At 59.5% G+C, this 6426-nt stretch overlaps 1 protein-coding gene across 5 annotated transcripts in view; it reads right to left on the reverse strand.

Moving 5' to 3' along the window:
* Positions 1-6150, reverse strand: part of SH3BP4 (SH3 domain binding protein 4) — an 81064-nt gene extending 74914 nt beyond the window's left edge. For 2 of the 5 annotated variants that reach the window (XM_072719125.1, XM_072719123.1), the window contains exon 1: positions 5960-6115. The gene's annotated coding sequence lies outside the window, so the exon portion shown is untranslated. Of the gene's footprint in view, positions 1-5959 lie in introns of all 5 variants that reach the window. The other 3 variants (XM_072719122.1, XM_072719126.1, XM_072719124.1) reach the window with 3 other exon arrangements.
* Between the last annotated feature and the right edge of the window lie 276 nt (positions 6151-6426).

Here is a 6426-nt window from a genome sequence, read left to right on the forward strand (position 1 = left end):
CTGTTCTTCGCCATGACGACCACCCACATCTGTCCCCTTCCCTCACAGGAACTGGGGCCACTCAGGCACTCACTGCCCTGCCCCACTGTGGGCTGGCCCCCCGCATCCCGGGCCCTCCGACCCCGCCCCGGGTCCCTCCTGTCTCGACACCATCAAATGACAGCCCTATTTCTTTCACCACTAACGTTTTTCTCAGTGGTCCATCTCCATGGTCTCTTTTATTCTAGAAGCTTCCAACCACCCCAATCACACGGTTCTGACAAGCCATGCCCAGTGGGCCACCCGTCTTCCCGCCGTTGCTTCTTTGATCAACCCCACAACTGTCCTGTCTGCGTGGGGCTCCCAACCCCCTTCCTCTACACCCCTACCTTCTCCTGCCTGCTTCAGGGACACGCACCCCAAATTTTCCCTCCTCCGGCTACTTCTTCACTCCTCTTTGGCCTTCCCGCTCCAACCTCATGAGGTGAGCCAGAAGTGTGCTCCCAGGGCCCCCGGCTCATGCCCAGATCTCCAGACAGCTCTTCCACACCCATGGGCTCAACCCTAAGGAAAGGAGGCCCAAATCGGCCCACTGAAAGGGTTCTCGATCCTCCTCTGATCAGCAAGGGGGATCCTGCATGTGAACAACCCCAGGGACCGCACCCGGATCCTGCCTATGAACGACCCCAGGGATGCCTCCTTAAATTCTGCACCCCAGGGGCCTGGCATCCGTCTTCCTAGTGTCAGACCTGCTAAGGAGGCTGGCTCAGACATCGAAGGACACTCCCCGTGCCCCTGGCCACATGCTTGCTGCCTCCCAAGGAGCTCTCACATTTTAAAATAATTTTCCTGCTAATTGTAATAGAAAATAATCAGATTATGTGTGCAAGTGAGCTCAGACTTACAAAGCCCTTAACCAGCATGTTTCTCCTTCCTTCACTTGGGTGGTCCCGGGGAGCTCCTCTAGACTCTGGCTCTGTGCTTCAACCTCAGAGATCAGCTCATCAAACCCACGCAAGGAGCGATCTCTCCAAGGACAGAGCTCCAGGCTTCATCCTGAACCCCTTCTTCCACCAAGACCCTTCTCTGTTCTAGACCAGCAAGGGCAACTGAGGCAGTACAAGTGTGCTGCACACCACGCCTGGACAGAAAGGCCAATGGAGCAAGGTCTCCAACTGGCAACTGGAAAGATCTGGGCCTCTGCCTGCCTTCCCAACAACCTAGCCCTAAAAACCTTCCCTGGCCCCTCAGGGGAAAGTTGCAACTCATAGGGCCGACCGTGTCTAGTCCCAAACCACATCTCCCGTTTCCTGCCTACAGATTCCCCACCTCCGTGTCGAGCAACCCCGGATACATCTTAGAATGTGGATTCTCATGGGGAGTTTTTAGAAAGTGTCCATGTCTGGGCCCCTGCATCAGATATTTGCACTCCACGGAGGATCACGCTGGCAAAGGTGGATTTAAAAAAAAAAAAAAAATCTCCCCAGGTGATTTCAACATGTAGTATGTGCCGAAGCTGGCCAGATCAGGGCACCCAATGACACGCAACCCTCTCCCCACCCAGCTGCCAGGCAGACACGGTACCCACAGACGTCGGGCGACCGACTGGCCTATTCCGTAAGGAGGCCGGCTGGCGGCCGCAGGGCCACGAAAGGTGACCTGCAGGCAGCTCTCCCCGCTCATCGGTGGTTCAACACTCAGTGCTGCTGCCTGCACCAGCCCTGGGAGCTTCAAGTAGGCCTCAGTGGGGAGGTTTACACAGGACCTCGGAAACCAGCAGGTGCCACGGTCAAGGTCCGTGTTCGTTCCCTCCGAGCGGGTTTACCAGCAGATCACAGGTGCAGGGCCCCCTACGCTGAGAAGCCAGGGAAGGACCCTGTATTCCCTCCAGGCCTGGGGCCAGAGCAGGTTTCCGTGTTCCCACGGATGGGGCAGGGTTTCCCTCAGTCCCACAGACCGGGGAAGGAGGGAGAGGGAGTAGAGGAGATGATGAATCACAAGAATCTGGAACCACAGCAAGTCCTTCCACAGGAAGTATTCTTTTCAATTTGTTCAGAAGAGTGAGGCTAACAGGAACCAACGGGAAGTTTCTCCCGAGACTGAGCTTTTAATGAGCAGATAAGAATAATCTCATGAGTGTGTCATTTATTTGACTGTGAAGTGGAAGGTTGGAATCCTTATCTTACGCTTACTTGAGAGGCTTCCCGTAATCTTTCTCTTATTCTGGTGACCTCAGCTGCCCGGACAGACTTCCCAGCAGCTCCTGCAGGACTGAGCCCAACTGCAAAACCTCAAGGCTTCCCAAGGTACCAACCTTCACCCGGCAGACAGGGCGAGGACACAGAGCCCCCGGGGAGTGAAGGTGCAGACCTTACACGGGCTTTCAAGACTTCGTCGCCTTCGGAGTACCAGTTCTGAAACCACGGAAGGGAGGCAGGCAGCTGCTCCTCCTGTGCACCTGTCTTCATGCTACCCAACGCCTCCAGCTAGAGCACACTGGGCAATGCGAGCAGGAGCTCTGGGTTCAGGCAGGTGCAAGTTCGATTCCCCGCTCTAGCACTGCCTGGGCCGCTGTGCTGGGGGACTACTCACCTTCCCATAGCTTCCCTGGATAAAGGACCCCCTCGTGGTGTTTGTGAGGATCTTCAAGCGGGCACGCCAGGCCTGCTGCTTCGGAAGCCCTCAGCAAATGATACCCCTTTCTACCACAAAGACACCCCAAAATCTCAACTCAGATTAGGTGAACTCAGTACACCACTCTCCTTCCTGAAGTCCTACTGGCTTACTGATGGTTCGGTCCAAGTAGGCACAGGTCACCTGGCGGACAGGGGGGGGGGGCTGGTGCACTCCATGGAGTCAGCCCTCCCTCCTTGAGACACACCGCCCACCCCTTTATTTCTAAAATACCTTCTGCATTCTCCGGCCTTCGGAGGGCTGAATACTGACATCCTTTCCCTTAAGACGCTTGGCCAGATGGCATCAGGTGCTGTTATGTAACACACGGATGCCCCCAGGGCCCACTGAAAAGCAGGCTCAGGCTTCCTGAGAGATCCTGAATAAGGAACAGGATTGTTCCCTGGGTGTTTGGGGACCCGTGAATTATTTTTCTGTCACTCCCCCAGAGGGGGACAGCGGAATGTGGGGCCTCCATTGTGCCAATAGCTGGGAAGGCAGGCGGCCCGGAGCACGGGCTGAGTGTAAACAGTGGATGGATGGCCCTGGGCTCCCCTCCTGGCCAGGAGCGAGGCTGGCCCGCGCACTCTGGGTGAAGTCTGTGTAAGCTGTTTGGTGACCCTTCCCAGTGCCAGGGCGTCAGGCAAAGGCCTCAGGACAAAGAAGTCCTAGTGCCCATCTCCAGAACCTTCGAAAATATCCCAGAGGCCTGCCTCCAATTCTCAGAAGAGAAATCTCAACACGGTCCAATTCAGGTGCTGAACTTGACAATAACAAAGCGAAGGAAAACCCACATGGCTGGCCCAAGGCCCACTTGCTAAAATAGCAGCTTCTACTCTGACAAAACAAGGCTGATACCTCCACCAGGGAGCATAGAGGTCTGCCTGGAGCCAGGCATGAGGTCAGCAGGGGTCGAACTTCTCGGCTCTTAACCCTGTTTTGGGCCAAGGAGCTGAGGGAAGCCAGGTGGCCTCCTCCCACAAGCAACGGGCTGGGATTGGAAGATTTAAATGCGGGCGTGGCCTCCCAGGACCCAAGGGTATAAACCCCATTCACATTAGCATTCCTTATCATCAGACGAGGAACCATTAGAATAAAGAGAAAAGTATTCACGCAGCCGCAGGAAAGTGCTTCCAGGCTGCTGGGTAACCAGAAGTCAAGTTAGCAAACAACAGCAAAGGAGAAAATCCAGGAAGACTCCCTCTTCCTCCCTCCACCGAGAAAATTAAGAGCATAATGCTAACTGGCAGAGAGCCCAGTTAAGGACACTTAGCAGCAACTTGTCCAGCCCCCTTTCTGGGTCCTTCTGGAAATACCCCTGTGTTCTGAGCTGTGATCAGCCACTAGACCTTGGGCAGATCAAAGTGCTGGTGAGAGCGACGATTAAAAAAAAAATGAAACTATCAAATGACAAACTGGAGCCCTGCAGACCTGCTACCGGGAGACTCTTCCACCAGGGTTTCTTCACCAGGGGAACAAAAGGCACCGTGTGCGCCTCTCCCCACGGCCGCCGCACATACCTGAGGTCAATAAATAGTGTGAGTCCCTAGTAAATTGTTTTTAAAGGCCGCAGAGTGTGGTGCCCGAGTTCTAGAACAACAGGAAAAAAAATAAAGCGCACAGAAGCTTCTCAGGCACCGCAGATCTGAGCTGCTCATTGTTCATTTAGTAAACAAGTGAGCCCTAAGACAAATCCCTCGGAAGCCAGGTTTGTTCACTTTCTGAGTCCTCCCAGAACTAACTGTTCCCTCGAGGATCGGCATGGCCTTGGCATTCCGCAGATGGACAAGCATCGGGCCTGGGCAACAGTGGGACCTGCCCTCACGTCAGAGTCCCCTTCCCCTCTCCACGACCGCCCGCAGGCAGAGAGCAGAGGGGGAGGCCGACGGGCGAGTGCGGTCTGTCCCTCCAGGCCTCCCCCCACCCCTCCCGCCGCCCTGTTTACTGGACGGAAGGCACAGAGCAGGGAACCAGGAACGTTCCTCAGGCTTCGCTGGACATTCCTGGAGTCTGTTTCCTGGTCAGGACGGCCAGGTAGGAGACAGACTGTTTAATACGATGACGACAACAACGTGGAACAGCAAAATGCTCCCCAAGCCCCTTAAAGTACAGTCGCTGTCCATCCGAGGATGTCAAAACGCTTCACCAACCACCCATTAATGTTTATGGCGGCCTGAGAAGCAGATTGAGAATCATTACCTTCATTTTTACGAGGCAAGGAACGAAAACCACAGGGGAAGGTGGAGAGGCACCAGGCCAATGCAGTCTCACCCCATGTTCTGGGGGGACTGCTCCCTTCTCTGGGCATCTCAGGCCCAAAGAAAGGGGACCGACCGGTGGCCCGCTGAGAAGGGAGCCAGGCCAATAAAGCTAAAAACTCCGGGGTCCAGAGACCACCACGCTTGGAAGGGCGGGGAGGGGAGAGTCGCACAAAGGGATTGCTTTGATTTCTCCCGCAAGAGAGGCTGCAGTTGTGACCTACTCATTCAATCTGCGAGACTGTGACCCCCAAGAATGTAAATATTAAAGGTCGGTTGGTAACGGGGGAGGGTGGGGGGGTCACGCACGGTTTCTGCTTTGCTGCTGCTTCTCTCTCGCGCGCTGTTACCACGCTTTCTACCCAAAGCACACACTGCTTTTGTGATCAAAAGTTACTGGAACTTATGGCTGATAAAGGGCGCGGTGCAAATCTGCTGCACTAACTTGCCAAGAGGGAGCGTGCAGAGGATGCAGCCCGGCGTCCCTTGCCACTGCTCGCGGATGGGGAGGCTCCGCCGGCCTGAGCGCACCGGAGGGCCCGCGGCTCCCGCGCCGCCCGCCGCCCGGGAAGGGCCAGCGCTGCAGGAGCGGCCCCGGGCCAGGAGCCGCCACCAATCCGCAGCGCCGAGCGGGCTTCCCGGGAACCCTCCCCCGGAGCACAGCGAGCCTCTCCGCCCGCCGGCAGCCCGCGCGGGCAGCTCGCCGCCGCTCGCTCTCCGGCCGGCCCGGAGGGTGCACCCCGGGGGGTGCATTTCCACCCGAAAGCCCGGGACCTCCGAAGTTCAAATTTGCATTGTCACCAACAAGTTTAAGCCGGGACCGCGCGCCCCTCGGTGTGCCCCGGAACCGCGCGAGGGGGCGCCCCGGGGTCGCGTGCACCCGCAGGGCCTGCACCCGGGGGAGGGGGCTCCGGGATCCCCGGCCCGCCCCGGGCGTGACCTGGGCGCTCCCCCCGCCCCCGGGGCGGCGGCCGAGCTCGGGCCCCCGGAGCCGCGAACTCGGGCGGCGGGGAACGCTCGGTGCGCACGAGGGGCCGCCGCCTGCCTACCTGGCTCGCATCGCGTCCCCGCCGGCTCCTGCGGCTCCGCTCGCGGGCTGGCAGCTCGGCCCGGCCGGGGGCGCGCGCGGCTCCGCGGGAATCTCCGCGCGAACCTCCGGCGGCGGCGGCGAGCGGCCGGGACCGCCGAGAGTGCCCCGAGCGCTCAGCCCGCGCCTCCGCGGGCGGAGGGTGGTCCCCGCGCCGGGGCGGGGCGCGCGGGGGCGGGGGGCGGGGACCCGGGCGGGAGGACGGGGCGGGGGGGTCTCCGCGCCGGGGTGGAGCTCGGGGGCCGGGCGGAGCCTGGGCCGAGGCCGCTGGGGAGACCGGGGGCGGGGGAGGGCGGGACCGGGAGGGGGCGCCGAGCGGAGCCTCGGGGGCGGGGCAAGCGCGGAAGGGGGCGTGGCCGATCCGGGCCGGCCCAGAGGCAGGGGCGGGGCGGGGGCGGGGGGAGATGCCGCGGCCGGAGGGGGCGGGGA

The sequence above is a fragment of the Vulpes vulpes genome, chromosome 9, assembly GCF_048418805.1.
Source record: "Vulpes vulpes isolate BD-2025 chromosome 9, VulVul3, whole genome shotgun sequence".
NCBI lineage: Eukaryota > Metazoa > Chordata > Mammalia > Carnivora > Canidae > Vulpes > Vulpes vulpes.